Source organism: Eriocheir sinensis, chromosome 62 (genome assembly GCF_024679095.1).
Source record: "Eriocheir sinensis breed Jianghai 21 chromosome 62, ASM2467909v1, whole genome shotgun sequence".
In the NCBI taxonomy this organism is placed as follows: domain Eukaryota; kingdom Metazoa; phylum Arthropoda; class Malacostraca; order Decapoda; family Varunidae; genus Eriocheir; species Eriocheir sinensis.
In genome coordinates, this window is record NC_066570.1 from 7,787,047 (window position 1) to 7,805,994 (window position 18,948).

Sequence of the window (18,948 nt, forward strand, 5' to 3'; positions counted from 1 at the left end):
TATTATTAAATGCTACAGATCATTACATGTGGGTTGGCGGGACAACCACACTCGCAGACAACTCAACACACACTTTACAAGGGAACTGTGGTAAAACCCAGTCCAAGGCAGGCTTTGAGGTCTGCTCTGCTGATGAACAACTAGAAAACAACTGACTGAATTCTCAACCATCTGCCTGCCTACTGAAGTCGCTCCCTGTTCACAATATAATTTTGGTATGGGAGAAACTGAAATAGTTCGTTCATGACTCCCGGGTGTTCTCTGCAGCAGAAGAATACATATATTTGCTTCCAATCTCCCCGCCATAATTCTGGGTTTGTTTACACCTGGGTGGTGCGGCGGTGTGCGTTGGTGCCACACTTCCAGTTTTCAACAAAAGATATTTATTGCCAAACGAAATAGATGTAGGCCTACATAATGCAAATGTATCTATATTATTATTATATTGAAATGTATGTATATGTTATTTTGTATCTAAGTACTTCCATTTCATATTTTCATGATATGTAGAATATTCAACATCACTGAATGGGCCACCGCCGCCGCCCCGGACCCAAAAGTTAACTTGGATTCATCTCTGGACGGGCCGACGGGGCTCCGCGCGCGGGGCCCGGTTCCCATTGTCGTCGCCGTCGATGACGTCATTGACGGTCGACGGGACCGTCAAAACGGGATATTGGGAACCCGGCCTTAATCCTAAGTTCAGACGCTGGGTTCAGGTGACAGTTGACGGTGGTGGTGCAGGTGGGCAGTTTATGGGAGGTCACTCAGGTACCCAGGCTTAGTAAGATGCTAAGCTCCTGGGGCGGCGAGATACATGTGGTGGTTTGCTGCCCGGCTGGTTCATGTAGCCGTGGGAACAAGTGCACAGCGTTGAAGTTGCCGTACTTCTTGCTCCAAACCAGAGTGACGAGGCTGCCACACTGCCTGTCACCTGAACTGACCTTCCCCTGCTGCTGGGTGACCCAGAGGATATCTTGCGGAGCATGAGGGTGTCGGCAGGGACGCGGTGGATGACGAGGCGTTGGCGACACAGCTCTCACTACCCTTACAGCACCACTAACACACTGCACTCACTGTATGTTTATATGTCAACATTTCACAAAAGTTCTTTGGAGTAATGAGTTCCTCGAATAAATGGGAAGGGGCGGGGAATGGAGAGTGAAGTAAAAGGAAAAGGCTCAACAGGCTGACCCTATGGCTGCTATAGGGAGCGCCATGTGACACGTCTTGACCCCGTGAGGGTCAGGACAGGTGTGTGTGTGTGTGGGGGGGTCGGGGTGGGACTGTGGGTGTGTTTGTGTGCGCGCGCACGCTACTTGTAAAACCTAACAGCGATGAGGATGGAGCGGTGGGCACCGGATGTAGACGGGGCTGAAGGTGTCTAGCTCCTCTGCACGTAGTCGGTGCAGGTGTGATGGTCGCTGTGAGTTAGAGTTAAACGGTAAATCTCTTCGGCAGCTCCCTGCATGACTGAGCATGGCATTGCTCATCCCACATTGAGGAGGAACCTAGAAAAGGTGGTCTAAAACTTGTCCGTTATCCATTCTCTTGATGGTCAGCTGCAGACCATTAAGACGTTTCCTTCACATGCAGCCACAACAGAAAAAACACTATTAATTGCGACCTCGAACGACAGGATAGTACTTCTCAATTGTCATGACCATAACGATCTCATTTCTAGACCAAATTGAGGGACTGCGCTTGTGGCACACGAGCTTCGCCAATACAACATCGGTATTGCAGCACTGACCGAAACACATCTGAGTAGGGAAGACTCACGCACTGAGTAGGGAGAAGGATATACATTCTTCTGGAGAGAACTTCTGAAGAGTGAAAAGTATATCCATATTCCAGTGTTGGTTTTGCCGTAAAACCTCTCCTGCACCAAATTCCTGAGACGCCCGTCAGCATCAGTGAGGGACTAATGTCATGGCGGACATCCTTGAGCAAAGACCAATACATCACCATCATAAGTGTCTATGCCCCTACTCTTGTTGCAGAGGGAGCAGAAAATGATAACTTCCTTACCTCTTGATGCGTGTCTGCAACCAATCCAGCGTTCCGACAGGACTAAGCGATTTGAATGCGAGGACTGGACAGGAGCATGATTTCTGGCCTGACGTTCTAAGTAAGCATGGTGTTTGGAAGGCCAGCAATAACGTGCTCAATCAAGTAAATCCCATCGTGCGACACATACTTAATTAATGAACTGTCAAACCTTCTACCTCTGGAACCACAAGGCGAAATACTACAAGTGGCTGATGTCATGAAAGCTATCAGTGAACTGAAGGAAAACAAAAATCTTGAGCCATATTATATCCTAGGCATAGGCGTACGAGCCGGGGAGAGGGGGGCAGATTTGGGCTGACCAAATTTTTTCGTGTAGAGTAGCCATCGTAGCAATCTAACAGGACTTTTGAACTGGCGGCTAGCTCGTGAGCCAAATCGGTCCCTTGTGTGGTACATTTCAGTAACATTTCAGTAATATATATATATATATATATATATATATATATATATATATATATATATATATATATATATATATATATATATATATATATATATATATATATATATATATATATATATATATATATATATATATATATATATATATATAAACGCTAGAATTGTCTCCACACTGGTGGTTTTAGCTCGGTGGTAGAGCTCCTCTCGTATCACTCTACTCTCCCAAGACAAGCCCAGAATACGTTGGAGGCATGTGGTATGGAAAAGTTCAAGTTGTTTTACATATCGTCTGTACGGTGTCCATGTTTCAGAGCCATAGAGTAGTGTGGATATGCATATGGCATGATATACAGCAGTCTTGGTAGTAGTTCTTAAGTTGTTGTTTGAGAATACTTTTCTTTTCAGTCGGCCAAATGCGGCTGAGGCTTGATTTATTCTGGCTTGTATTTCTAGGTCGATTGAGCAGGAGGACTGCAGGATGCTACCAAGATATTTGAAGTTTGTGACAGTGTTGATGGGCTCTTGAAGGACGTAAAACCGGTGAGGTTTAGGTGGTGGTTCTATGTACTGAGCCATGATCTTAGTCTTCGAGGCATTGATCTTAAGACCGAGAGAGCTATACACTTCGGCAATGACGTTAAGTGTTTGTTGCATAGTCGGTGGATCGTGTGCCAATAGCGCACAGTCGTCAGCGTGCTGCAACTCCAGCATTCTGGTTACCGAGGTTTTGGTATTGGCTTGTAGCCGTCTGATATTAAACAAACTACCGTCGAGACGGTACCGAACCCCAATACCTGCATGTGCTCCTTGTGTATTGTGGAATAATTTTGTCACCGCAAAAAGAAAGACATTAAATAACACTGGTGCCATAACGCAGCCTTGTTTGACTCCCATTTTGACGTCGAAAGGCTCAGACTGGAGTCCACTAGTAAGAACTCGTGCTTGCATTCCATCATGGAGCTGACGAAGAACATTACAAAACTTTGGTGGAACTCCAACTTTTCCAAGCAAGAGCCAAAGTAGTTCGCGATTAACTGTGTCAAAGGCTTTGGAGAGATCTATGAAAGCCATAAAAATGTCCTTCTTTTGTTCCCGACATTTTTCTTGGATTTGGCGGGTAACAAAGATCATGTCTGTGGTAGTACGTTCCTTGCGGAAACCACTTTGTGTTTCGGGGAGGATCCCTTCTGAGATTCTCTGAACTAACCGTGTTAGCATGATTTTTGATAGCACTTTGCCTGCAGCAGCAAGCTGGGAAATACCCCTGCTATTACCGCAAACAGTCCTGTCTCCTTTCTTTTTAAAGATGGTCACTATGTTAGCATCTTTCAGGTTCTGTGGTACAATCTCAGAGGCCCATATTTTGCTGAAGATGGTGTGGAGGCTATCAACCAGGTGATCCCCCCCATGCTTATAGCATTCAGCAGGAATACATCGGGGCCAGGGCACTTGTTTTTAAGTCCTTGTATGGCAGTTCGTATCTCATCTAATTGAAGAGGCTCCTCAAGATCATTAATGACTGGTAAGTTTGGTATGGTGTTGAGTATTTCAGGTCTAGTGGGAATTTCTTGATTAAGGAGAGTAGAAAAGTGTTCTGCCCATCTTTTAAGGATCTGTTGGCTATCCTTGTAAAGACTAGCACCATCAGTCGATCTCACAGGAGCAATGCTCCTCTTCTGTGGGCCGTATGCAGATTCAATAGCGTCATAGAAGCCCTGAGAATTGTTAGTGTCGGCGTGTTGTTGAATTTCATGGGCTTTTCTCACCCACCATTCATTTTCCATATTGCGCAGAGTTCTTTGGACCTGAGATCTGATAGTGTTGAACCTAATTTTGTGGGACTGTGATAGTGGATTTGCTAGTACCACGTCGTGAGCTTGTCTTTTGGCCGCCAATAGATTGTGAATTTCCACAGAGTTTTCATCAAACCAGTCGTGATTTCTCTTTCTCGAGAAACCACAAACCTCAGCAGCTGCTTCATGGACTGCAGCTTGGAACCCTTTCCACATGTTTTCTGAGGTCTCGTTTGCATTTTCTAATGTGCTTTGAAGGGTCTCTAATTTTTCTCTGACTTTATCTTTGTAAAATGCGCACGTTGTTGGATTACTGAGAGCTTTATAGTTAATTTTCTTGTTAGGTGGCCGTCTGGGGTAATGGGGCTGGATTGCTAGATTAAGTTTACTCCTGATGAGTCTATGGTCGGTCCAGCAGTCTGCTCCCCGCATCGCCCTAGTGATCAATACCTCCTTTCTGTTCGCCTGCCGGACAATGACATAGTCCAGAAGATGCCAGTGGTTGGACCTTGGATGCTTCCAGGAAGCTTTGAATTTGTTTTTCATTTGGAAGAGGGTGTTGGTGATGGTGAGGCGATGCTCGGAACAGAGCGTGAGTAGCCTAAACCCATTACTGTTGGATTTTCCAGTACCATGGCGGCCGAGGGCATCTTCCCAGATGTTATGGTCAGTTCCCACTCGGGCATTAAAATCCCCTAGAAGAAGGATTTTGTCAGTGTGTGGTTTATTATGCAGAGTGGCATCAAGATTGCTATAAAATAGGTCTTTGGCTTGATCTTCAGCGTCAAGGATTGGTGCATAGGCACTGAGGATGGTGATATACCGGCCTTTGATAAGGGGGAGGCGCCATGTCATGAGGCGTTCATTTATGCCAGTGGGCATTTCTGGAATATGACGTAGTAATGAGGTCTTTATCGCGAAGCCCACTCCATGTAGTCGTCGAGCACCTTCTGGTAGGCCTCTCCAAAAGAAACTATATCCCTCCCCGACTTCATTAAGGGAATCCTCTCCACTGAAGCGGGTTTCACTAAGAGCTGCAATATCAACAATATATTTTTACAGTTCATGAGCTACTAGGGCTGTTCGCCTCTTGGGTCTATCTGTCTCACCCTTGATGTCCAGTAGGGCTCTTACATTCCGTGTCCCGATAGTTAATCTTTTTGACGTTAATCGTTTGTTATTTCTTCTAGTGTTTCGGCTGCTATAGGGATGTCCTGATGGCTGCAGCAGACCATCCGGATTAGTTGGAACAGCATATTTTTCAGACTCCTTTTATAGGTCAGTTCCACCAACACACACACACACACACACACACACACACACACACACACACACACACACACAAAGTTTGTTATCGTTCTTGTTTACTTTGCTTTTTTCTCTTGTCTCCACCGGCCTGCTTGTATCGTCTGGTACACACTACGTACACATTATACTGTTGTCTCATTATATAACGCAGCTTCGAATCTTCTCTTTGTTTCATCATTCTCAAAGCGACATATATTATATCGAATGATTTTCATAACATGGTGTCACAGTTGTCATGTAACACTAATTCTGAGATCGTTTGTGTTTGTCCTTGGCGAACAATTATTTCAAGAACTCATAAGGCCGGAGGTTCATGTTTTTCCTACCTTTTTATCGCTTTGCCAGACAAACATCGCGCCGCAACCTGCCCTCCCGCTTCGCCCGGCAGGGGAACACCTTATTGTGTGTTTGCTGTACTGTGGTGGGGGAGGGAGTTGGGGCTGTTTGTCAATGTGTGATGGGGGTGAGTGAGAGGGTAATAATGTATATTTGTGGACGCAGTGCATATGTTTGTGTGGAAGGGTGGGGATGTGATGCGTGGAAATTTGCTAACTTTTACCTTGGTGCAGCGAGTGGCGCAACTGGTTAGAGAGCCGCGCTGCCAGGCTTCACGGCCCGACAGGGCGGCGGTTCGAGCCCGCTCAGGCCAGATTCTTTCCGTTGACTAGGAGTGGTTACTGTCCTCCCTTGAGCAAGGGGGATGGGGTGTGTGGTGTGTGAGGTCCTGTCAGTACCCAGCGATCGACGATAAAGAGCACTTGCTCGTGTCGGGAGGGTACCTGCTGGCGATTGCGAGTCCAACACGTGATCAGGCCGTGGTGGTGAATTACACACACACACACACACACACATACGAAAAAGAAAATGAGAAATATTGTAAACATGAATCGTAGTTTAAAAGCTACCTTACCTCTTCTTTTTCCTCTCCTTCTCCTCCTCCACCTCCTCTTCCTCGCTCTACTTCCGATACCCACCCCTGCAGCAGTACTTCCGTGCGGATCACTTCCCCTTGAGTTGAGGAAGTGTCGTCGGCGGTCAAGGGCGTGGTGGTGCGTAGTGGGGGAGGGGGTGCATGGGGGTCTTGTCTGGTGAAGGCCAAGGTCATGGTGAAGGGAGCAAAACTTAATTATGTACTAAATGGCTTACCCCTCCCCGTTAGTTCCTCACTCTGTCTACCCCGCACCGTGGTTTACCTTCTCCCCACTTTCATTGTTTCCACACTCTACTTACTTCTTATATCCTTTTCCTTCCTTCATTTTTTTTTTACAAATGTTGTACGAAAAGGAATAAACTTCTACCACAGAAATAAAACTCGACGACCACTTTTTTCATCTTAATATTCGCCAAGGTAAAGAGATACAACTTCTTGGTGATTGTTTAATATGGTTACACTTAGGTTTGAGGACATACCACCCAGTCTAGATCATGTGGTCTGTGTGGTCTGATCATTATGAAAATCTCTCTCTCTCTCTCTCTCTCTCTCTCTCTCTCTCTCTCTCTCTCTCTCTCTCTCTCTCTCTCTCTCAGCCATTATTTTAGCTACTCACCTTATCCTCATCTTTCCTACCCCCGCTTCCTCACAACTCTGACCTTTACTTCCTGACTCCTTAGACTCATTCACTGGCGCGATTACTTTTTTTCATATATATATATATATATATATATATATATATATATATATATATATATATATATATATATAGGGCTCTATATAGTTAAGTGGCCAAATACGTAGATAAAAGAGCGGAAACTACCTGTTTTTGCGTTTATTTACACAATAAAAAAAAGGCACTAAATTCCATAAAAAAAAAACATGCTGCAAACTTGGTGTCCTTCAATGCCTCAAAAACTAATTTTCTCCACCTGTCAACTCGACACAATCTTCCAAACACCTATCCCCTATTCTTCGATCACACGCAACTGTCACCTTCTACAATAAACTGCAGTCTGTCCTTAATTCCTAATCTCAACTGGAAACCTCATATCTCCTTACTAAATCAGCTTCCTAGAGGCTGGGCGTTCTGTACCGTGTCCGCCAGTACCTTTCCCTCTCCCAGATGCTGTCCATACACAAGGGCCTTCGCCGCCCTCATATGGAGTATGCATCTCACGTGTGTGGGGGCTCCACACACACAACTCTTTTGAACAGAGTAGAGTCTAAGGCTCTTCGTTTTATCAGCTCTCCTCCTCTTACTGGCAGTCTTCTACCTCGTAAATTCCGCCGCCATGTTGCCTCTCTATCTTCTATTGATTTCATCATGCTGACTGCTCTTCTGAACTTGCTAACTGCATGTCTCCCCCCTTCCCACGGCCCCGCTACACTCGACTTTCTACTCAAACTCATTCCTATTCTGTCCAAATTCCTTATGCAAGAGTTAACCAGCAGTTTCATTCATCCCCTACCCTGGTGAACTCCGGAATAATCTTCCATCGTCTGTATTTCCTCCTGCCTACGACTTGATCTCTTTCAAGAGGAGAGTATCGAGACACCTCTCCTCCCAAAATTGACCTCTCAAGCCGGTATTTCACGGGAACGATTTTGCTTTGGACCCAGACCTTCGGGTGGTAGCTTTCGCTGAGCTGCTGAGGGAACATGACATGCACTAATCACACGAGGTTCTACGTTTGATGGGCATTGGGCAATCTTGGTCTTGATTTTCCTTTCAGGGACTGGGTACGTACTTTCAAGTAGAAATAGATGTTGATTAATTTCTGTCAGTCATATTATCTTTTAATAAAGTTATTTTTACACCGAAAAAAAATGCATTTACAATAAATACACACCTCATCCTTTCTCCCTCCGTTCCTCACCTCACCTGGATGAATGAGATGAATTTAAGAGTTGTTCAGTTGATACAAATACGGTTGGAGGTTTAAATGTAATGTTAAACAATTTTACAGACAGGGAAGGCAGAAGAAGAATGAATGACAAGTGTTCACGAGTAGTAATGTGGAGCGACAACATTGGATTGCAAAAGACTTAATCAGAACCCAACTATAAGAATAAATACGATGTATGCAAAGTCCCTCCCTATAAATATTCGAAGTAGTAGAGAGAGAGAGAGAGAGAGAGAGAGAGAGAGAGAGAGAGAGAGAGAGAGAGAGAGAGAGAGAGAGAGAGAGAGAGAGAGATTTACATAGATTTACATAGAAAATCAGACCACACAGACCCCATGGTCCAGACTAGGTGGCCTATCCTTAAACCTAAGTGATTCTACATTAATCAGATGGCTCCAAAACATTGCATTTCTACTCTAGTTAATATTAAGTTCAAAGAAGTGACGGTCGAGCTTGTTTTTAAAGGAGTCAATCGTGTTACACTGGACCACTGAAGGTGGGAGCTTATTCCATTCTCGCACTACAACGTTGGTGAAAAAGAATTTGGTGTAGTCTGAATTAACTTGTCTACATTTGAGTTTTATGCCATTGTTCCTCGTTCGCAAAGTGTTATCGATCATAAACAATTTTGTTCTGTCTACATTCGTGAAACCATTAAGTATTTTAAAACATTCGATCAGTTTTCCTCGGAGGCGACGTTTCTCAAGAGAGAACTTGTTAAGGGTGGAAAGCCTTTCTTCGTAGGATTTGTTGCGCAAGGAAGGGATCATTTTTGTTGCCAGACGCTGAACACCTTCTAATTTAGCAATGTTCTTTGCATGGAAGGGAGACCAAAACTGTACTGCATATTCCAAGTGGGGTCTGACTAAACTATTGTAGAGTGGAAGTATTACATCTTTATTCTTAAATAAAAAAGTTTCTTTTAATGAAGCCCAACATTCTGTTCGCTTTATTTGCTGCATCAATGCATTGCTGTGAGAATTTGAGGTTTGACGCGATTTTGACCCCCAGGTCATTAACGCATTGAACGCTTTTTTTTTTTTTTTTTTTTTTTTTTACAACAAAGGAGGCAGCTCAAGGGCACACACACAAAAAAACAATAATAAAAAAAAGCACGCTAATCGCTGCTCCCATAAAAGAATCAAAAGAGGTGGCCAAAAGCAAGGTGAAATTCGGGAGGAGAGGTGTCCTGATACCCTCCTCTTGAAAGAGTTCAAGTCATAGGCAGGAGGAAATACAGATGAAGGAAGATTGTTCCAGAGTTTACCAGCGTGAGGGATGAAAGAGTGAAGATGCTGGTTAACTCTTGCATAAGGGGTTTGGACAGTATAGGGATTAGCATGAGTAGAAAGTCGTGTGCAGCAGGGGGGGGGGAGGGGGCATGCAGTTAGCAAGTTCAGAAGAGCAGTCAGCGTGGAAATATCGATAGAAGATAGAAAGAGAGGCAACATCGCGGCGGAATTTAAGAGGTAGAAGACTATCAGTATGAGGAGGAGATCTGATGAGACGAAGAGCCTTAGCCTCCACTCTGTCCAGAAGAGCTGTGTGGGTGGAGCCCCCCCACACGTGAGATTCATACTCTATACTGTTTGAGTTTAACGCCGCGCATTTCGTAATCGAACTTCTTATTCCTTGTTCCAACTTGAAGGAGAGAGAGAGAGAGAGAGAGAGAGAGAGAGAGAGAGAGAGAGAGAGAGAGAGAGAGAGAGAGAGAGAGAGAGAGAGAGAGAGAGAGAGAGAGAGAGAGAGAGAGAGAGAAGAAAAGAGAAAAGAGCTCTCTTGGACAAAGTGGAGTCTAAGACTCTTCGTCTCATCAGCTCTCCTCCTCTAACTGATAGCCTTCTACCTCTTAATTTCCGCCGCCATGTTGCCTCTCTTTCTATCTTCTATCGTTATTTTCACGCTGACTGCTTTTCTGAACTTGCTAACTGCATGCCTCCCCCGTCTCGCGGCCCCGCTGCACACGACTTTCTACTTATGCTCATCCCTATACTATCCAAATTCCTTACGCACGAGTTAACCAGCATCTTCACTCTTTCATCCCTCACGCTGGTAAACTCTGGAACAATCTTCCTTCATCTGTATTTCCTCCAGCCTACGACTTGAACTCTTTCAAGAGGAGGGTATCAGGACACCTGTTGTAACCCACAATCCCGGGTCACACAGGGGAGACGACACACTGTTTGTACTAGTGACACTTGACTTAAAATTCTGGTACTTTAGGAGTATTTAAAGGAGTTCGTAAATGGGGTGATGAAACGGTGTCGCCTTTCTTATATGTATTTTATTCTACCTTAATACTACTTAATATTACAAAGGGTAAATATATTATTTAAACCAGCGACTGGCTTACGAGACTCAATGAGTCTTCAGGTTTTCTTTCACTATTGGTTACTGACGTTAGCACTGGTATAATATTGAGTAAAAACTCACACAATAAAGTATCATAGAAATATAATCCTAAGTAAAACTAAGATAATAGAACACAATAGATATGTTAGATACGCTTTCCTCTATGGTACCACATCACTCCATACTCACAGTAGCAAAGATGACTGTTCTGCCCATGTTGTCTAGGGAAGGACAACTGGGTGTATAGCACACGAACAGAGTGCTGGCTGATCTGATCCCTAGCCTGAATAAATGCTTCTTATATAGGCATGACATACATACAGACATCACGAGGGTAATACGTCAGGCGTGTGAGTCATACATCAAACTCACACCGAGCTCATACAATAATCTACCTAACCGACATGTGTAATAAGGTTGGCGTACACTCGATTGTAATCCTTAGTGTAGCTGTCACGCGGTGACGCAGCTTTGTTTTCATAACATTTTGTTCCGCGGTTGATCGTGTTTTGGCCGCGGTTGATTGTGTTTTGGCCGCGGTTGATTGTGTTTTGGCTTAGAGAGATAAGCGGGTGCGTTAATGGGCAATTGCAATTGTGTATAGGTTGGTAAATGAACAGTGCGTTTGGGGACAATCATGTGTTGGAGTCCGTGTTGTGCTTTAGCGGTCGATACCGCTGTTGTCATCGGAAAATATTGCCGGAGAAGATGATGATGACACGAGTGGTGTCGCGGCTCGCGGGGCACCACACACCTCTCCTCCCGAAATTGACCCCTCTTTCGGCCACCTCTTTGGATTCTTTTTAGGAGCAGCGAGTAGCGGCCTTTTTCTTATTATTGTTTCCTTTTTTTGTGCCCTTGAGCTGTCTCCTTTGTTGTGAAAAAAAAAAAAAATCTATGGAGCTACATATAAAAATTCATAGTACAGAGAGAGAGAGAGAGAGAGAGAGAGAGAGAGAGAGAGAGAGAGAGAGAGGCTGATGACGTCATTGAGGTTTGTGGAGCATAAGAACCAGCCGGCGAATCAGGGTGAAGTGAGGCGCCCGGACTAACGTGAGCGGGCTGCCTGAGAAGCAGAAAATAGCTCCAGCCTATCCGCTCTAGTACCGCCTATGGTCCATGAGCAGAGTACCATCTGTCAGCATTTGCTCACGGACGGGGCCTGCTCAACCAAAATCGTTCTCGTGAAATACTGGCTCTATGGCCACTCCTCTAAACTCTTTTATAGGGCAGTGATTATCGGGCTTATTTTTTCTCATTATTCATTTTTGTGCCATTGAGCTGCTTCCTTTACTGTAGAACAATAATGAGAAGAATAGTAAGAGATCAGCAAAAAATCATAATTTATAAAGTTGTCGACCTATGTCTCGACCAGGGAGAAGGGAGTGAGAGCAAGGAAAGATGAGGCTAGAGCTAGGGGTTGTGAAGGTGACGCCTGGTGCAGAGTTACTAATTACTGTGTGAGAGAGGGAGGGAGGGAAGGAAGACGGGAGAGCATGCACCACAAGATATTACTGTCTGTCTGTACTTCGAAGCCATGCGACACATTCATCAGATTATTGGTGCTTGTCTTCCTTTTACAGTAATTGTACTCTCCTCGCGCATCGCAGTCTCAACGCTTCTGAAGTTCATAGTTTTATATATAGCTCTATTTTTTCACATTTTACTTAAATGTGGAGTGCAGATCTGTATATAGATAGATACAAAGTTAGATGGATAGATAGGTAAATAGATAGATAGATAGATAAATATCCCCATTGTAAAAGAATTTAACTTTTCACGCCTTGCTCAAGATGAAAAGTAACGATCTGCGGTTTTCCCTTGAAAATTTCATTATGGCATTAAGCTTTTTTTTTATTTTTTTTTTATTCTTGACTGCCGTAACCAATACCAGCGAGAAGGGCGCGTGGCCTACAACCGTTCAGCCTTCCTTGGTTTGCCCAGCAACGGGCCTGCCACGTGTCAGTCTCGTGAGAAGCCTTTCGGGACAGGTCTGGGTATTTCATCAAATAAGAGACAAGAAAATCGACGCCGGTCAAGGTGGCCTCGCAACAGGGACGTCGAGCGTGTTGTGTGCAAGGGCAAGTCTTGATGGCGGGGTAATGGGCTCTGGGAAGGGTGAGTCTTTATTTTCACCTCAGCTTTCTTAAGTTTTAGGACTCGGAAAGTTTCAAAGGCAATACTTGGAGATGACCTCGACCTTGATCCGTCTGCACCCACAGTCGGCGTCCGTTGCCGTACATGGGCCACGACCACGATCCTGCCCAGGATGGGCGGCGCTCCGTGTCGTCCCTCACTAGAATTTGCTGCTTCACTGTACTCGTGGGGAGTCAGGAGGCTTCTTGTTGCATAATATCAAATTATACGCTCCACAAAACTTCGTGCTCCGTGGAGTCGAATAATGGGCAGAAGTTATAGTTTCCTCTCACATTTTTACTCCAATAGGTTACTAAAGTGGTGGGGCAAATGCAGAACCGCAACCTAGAATGAGGAGGACTATGATAAGGTTTTGCATCGGCAAAATCACCTGATAAGAAAATTATTAAACCAAGACAACGTTTTGGAGGCTGCTCGAAGCATGCGTTGACAAGCGTCCTAACGTCAAGGTGTTCAGTAGGAGTCTCGTTCACGGATAGTAATTTTGTGGTGGTTTTCACATCACAATATGTTGCGATACTCATGTTAACCAAACCCAGTTGACGCGCTTGTAGTGGCGGCGAGGCGCTTGCGTCCAGCAGCCTTTTGATTGAACCTCACGCCTTATCATTTTTATGGAACACCTCGTGTATATTTTTACCCTCAACCTGATCTCTCCACCTGTAAAAACTAAGATGAAGGAAAAAATGGCCATGAATTTGAATCAAATTCATTAATTTTCACCAGATCTTATCACTATTACACGACACTTGGAAGGGCAGTCCTGTGTGGCGAGAGGTAAAAGGCAGGACTACTACGATTACTACTATAAAAAAAAATACTGGTAAGAATAAGAATAAGAACCAGGAGAAGAAGAAAAAGAAAAGAAAGAAGAAGAAGAAGACAGAATAATAAGAATAAGAATAGTTATGTAAAGGAACATCAGCCGAAGTTAACAGTAAGAATAAATTTGAATATAAGTATTAAAAAAAGTCAGGAAAGCTGCAGCGGAGGGAGAGCAAGCGGTAAACATCGGAGTGTCGATGAGCCTGAGGGCGCATGACGCGGCTCACCCTGCCAGCGCTACAAACACGGATGCTCTTGAGTCAAATGTTGCATCAGTCACTCCGTCTTGATGGTCCCCGAACAAAGAAACAACATCCTCTTTACTACTTTTCTCCTTCCTCGTTCGTTTTTTGTTCGTCGCCTCCCTGGAAAACGGTTGACCAGTGGAATATATTACTCAGAAATGTTGGAAGTGTAAACATATAAAAACCAGCCCAGACAACTATATTCTAAGGCCACCAAGAAAGTGCCATAACGATGAGCTGTCTTTTCCTGTTGTATACATTGTAGTTTATTTTCTGTGGCATGCTTCCTCACAGGTTATCGGTTAATTCTCTACTCCTTTAAGAGCCTCCTTTCCTTGCTGTAGCCATGTCGTGCTATGGTAATATCCCGAGGCACCTCTGCAAGGCCATGCAACACATATTCATGTCTCTGTTGGTTGTCTGGACACGGAGCGTGGAGTTGATCCTAAGCTTGTGGTGATAGGGAAGAAGTGTTAATTCGCAGAACGATGAGGATTTCCGTATGGACTTCGCGGAAAGCACAAGGATGACGCGGAAAACACAAGGATGAATGCATACTAGAGGTCAGCTTCTGAGAACTATTTTTTATAGTTATTTGCTGTCTCCCTCTCCTCCCATAATTTTTTTTTATCCTAAGCAAAAGAGAAAGAAAAAACGTATCATGAAGACGCATACTGTAGTAAAGACCAAACAAGAGCAGAGAGAAGAAGCGAAGAAGGGCCAAGAAAATAGGAAGCGAATAACGATGACCAGCAGAAAGGGATAACAAAAGAAGCCAAAATATACAGTGAGGAAGATAAACGAGGACGTAAGGAAGGAGGAAACCACTAAAAAGATAAATCACCAAAAGGTATTATTACGGAGAGAAAAAAAGTTTACCTCGACACGAAGAAAGGAACCGGAACTAATGAAAAAAAAAAATACTATATTCACTGCACAATAAAACGGGATACATAAATAAAGAGACGGAAAATAATCACTATATAGTTCTACATGTAAAAAGTTGAATTCGAAAACAATCCGCATGTAATAAGTAGACAAGCCAGGCGATCAGGTGTGTGTGTGTGTGTGTGTGTGTGTGTGTGTGTGTGTGTGTGTTGATCCAAGGACCTTATAGAGTAAATGACAGAAAAAGGAAGGAGACAGGGAAAAGCAAAAGGTGAAGGAGACGGAGGAGAGAGTGTAGACAACGAAAAGAGAAAAGCGCGATGTGGAGGGAAGATATTTAAGAGGGGGGGGGGGTAGTAAGAGGAAGGGACAGGGAAGAGAGAGAGAGAGAGAGAGAGAGAGAGAGAGAGAGAGAGAGATTTGCATATGGATTTACATAGATATTCAGACCACACAGTTCCTATGGTCCAGTCTAAGTGGTATGTCCTTAAACCTAAGTGAAATTATATAAAATCAAATACCACCAAGACTTTACATTTCTACCCCAGTGAATATTAAGGGGAAGGAAGTGGCGGTCGAGCTTGGTTTTTTTTTTTTAATTAATCAAGAGAGAGAGAGAGAGAGAGAGAGAGAGAGAGAGAGAGAGAGAGAGAGAGAGAGAGAGAGAGAGAGAGAGAGAGAGAGACAATGTAGCTCAGACCCTGCATATTCACACACAGAAAAAGAAAGAGAGAGAGAGAGAGAGAGAGAGAGAGAGAGAGAGAGAGAGAGAGAGAGAGAGAGGAAGGCGAAGGGTCAGTATAGGGGCGAGTGTGGTGAGGCCATCCAGAGCCAGCCAGCCATTCCCGGCATACGAATAGAGGGTCAAGGGAGGCGAGACAAGACAAGGGGCGGCCTTCACAGGACTATCGGCTTTGTAAATCACTCGCCTTGTCGTCTTCATCCTGTTTCCTTCTTTTCCTTTTCCTCCCTTCATGCGTCATGCAAATTGTAAACATGTATACTTTATCAAGTGAAATGTGTGTAGTTTCAAATAAGAACGTTCCATTACCTCATTGGGGCTTCGTGGTGCAGTGGTTAGCACACTCGGCTCACAACCGAGAGAGCCCGGGTTCGATTCCCCGGGCGGAATGGAATAATTTGGGCGGCTTTTCCGATATCCTTACTCCCCTGTCCATACAGCAGTGAATGGGTACCAGGTATGAATCAGGGGTTGTGTCCCGTCTCCTGGGATCTGTTCCTTTCTCCTACAATTCCTTCCCCCTGCTGTCTCCCTCCGGCATATGACCACGGATGTTGCGCCGACTAAACGAAACTTTTTTTCCTTTTCCTCCTAATATCCTTTTTCCTTCTCCTCTTTCTCCCCCTTCTTGTTTTCTTTTTCTTTTTTTTTCTTCCTTTTGAAAGAAGAAGAATCAGATAGAGGAGGAGGAGGAAGAACGAGTAACAGAATGCTTCCTTTTATAATAGCTTCTCCCCTATAGCCAAGACCCACATCTTCACGTATAAGACCCTGTCACTCTTGAATCCTTAATTTAAAACGGAGCCATTTTAGCCAGTGCTTAAAACCCATACCCTTTTATACTTAAGCAAGCCGAAGACCTAACGTGATTTCCTTGTCATCCTGGAACGCTTAACAGAAACACTCCTAAACACATAACACATTAATTCTTATTTAGCCGACTCGAGATTAGTGGAACGGTATGATTTTAAGCCTCGATCCTCTTTTTTTCTTTAAATTTCCCTTTATTCCGTATTTTCCCTCTTTAAATGCTTGCACACACACACACACACACACACACACACACACACACACGAGTTGAATCATGTGTGTAATGTGTTTGCCTATATGATACTTGAGTAATTTAAAAGATATCAGATAAAAATTGTCAAGTGTGGGTCATAACTGCCAGGGGTTGGTATTACAAGACACTTTGCCATCTCACATCACCTATTACTAAAGGTCAAAGAGGGGATCAGTCGGGTTCTAATGAGAGTTTATTTAGGTTCACGGTACAGAAGAAGGGTCAAACTACCACCAGGGTCATAAAACTACCCCTGAAAATGCCCACAACTCCTACGAAAGCCTTGTCAAATATGTGTTCTTGTCTCATAATACGACCCTTCAGTGAACAGTAAGATAATTATGAAGAGAGAAGAAGCTGAGGTAAGAGCAACATCTCGTGAATCACCTCTGGAATAATATGGATATTCACATGTTAGCTTATTATAGTACCTTTGTAGGGACCCCATCTTTATAAACCCTTCTAACAAGTTGTTCCACTATTGGGCTAGGGTATAATGTTCGATTGCATTTAACCCCCAAAAATGTATTATCCTTGGAAAACATAGCATTCTCAATTAATTAAATAATCGTCAAATATAATCGATTTGGGTGGGTCATTCGGCAATTAGAGAAAAAAATACACCGTGAATCACAAGGTATGCCACACTCCTCTCCCACCTCGCCCACCCTTCTCGCGCTGCTCAGAGGTCCCTCCCGCCTTGGTGCCGTCTTCTAGGTTTCTCCCGCCGGCCTCCACCCACATGAGTCATGGTCAAGATTAAGGAAAAGTCAATATTTGATGCTTCACAGGGGTGTAGAGTGGCCGCCTCGGGGACAAGGTGAACCGTGCTGGGCTGAAGCGTTTTTGTGTGTGTATCTCCTTGGCACACACGTGTGTGTGTGTGTGTGTGTGTGTGTTGCCACTCAGTTTTTTTTTACCTAGATCTAGGTTTTTTTGCAGTGATCTAGGTTTCTGGGTGTGTTTTTTAATAAAAGTCCATAAATCTAGTCGTTTTTTTTTTTTTTTTTTGTCAAGCTAATTATTTACACAATTTTTTTTCTATTCGAAGCGGTAGTAGTATTTTGAAATATACAGTGACGAACAGCTAGAGTGAACACCTGAACGGATATCAGTATACCTGCCGTACGCTTTTTGGCGAGAATCCCCCCCCCCCCCTTTAATAAGGGCGGGGCCTGTACGATTCTGACAGCCCAGAGCTACCGATTGGTTCCGTGGAGACAAAAAAGAAGGCTACGATATAAGCTGATAATTGGGCTACCTGAGGATTAACTTTAGGGTACAGGAGGAGTAAGAAGTACACACACACACACACACACACACACACACACACACACACCAATAATGGCACCAGTAATGTTCATAATATATATAAATGATATGCCGATGGGTATAAAAAGTTATATGAGTCTTTTTGCAGACGATGCAAAGTTAATAAGAAAAGTGAAGACGGAGGAAGACTGTGAAGAACTGCAAAAAGACCTGGATAGTGTATTGATGGAGCCAGTTATGGGAGATGGAATTTAACGCAAACAAATGTCATATTATGGAAATGGGGAAAAGTAAAAAAAAGGCCGAGGAAAAAATACAGGATGGGAGAAGAAAACTTAAAGGTGGTACATAAAGAAAAAGATTCAGGAGTAACGATGCAAGACACACCATCCCCAGAAAAGCATATAAACAAGTTATTTGGAGAAACCTACAGGATGATGCAAAATATAAGGGTATCAGTCCATTATATGGACAAGGAAATGATGAAGAAAATAATAAAAATAATTAAAGATATCAGAAAGTTGGAAAGAATACAGAGAATTGCAACTAAAATGGTCCCAGAACTCTCGAATATGAGGTATGAAGACAGATTGAAGGAGATGGACTTGACGACACTGGAACAAAGAAGGGAGAGAGGAGATCTGCTCACGCTGTACAAGTTGGCAAATAAGTTTGATGAGGTGGAAAGAGATGATCTCTTCTCTACTGCGAGAACGTAGGGGCTGAGTGGACATGGAAAGAAACTTAATAAAGGAACCTGTTTGAGTGACTTGAAAAAATATAGTTTTCCTCATAGAAGTATTAACACCTGGAACAGCTTGCGGGAAGAAGTGGTGGAGGCGAGCAGTGTCCACCAAATGAAGGAAAGGCTGGATGAATGTAGATATGGAGACGGGGCTATCAAAGCTTAGTTCGGCCCACCTAGAATACAAATAGGTAAATACACACACACTCATAACTCATATTGACTCTATAAGATGATGATGATGA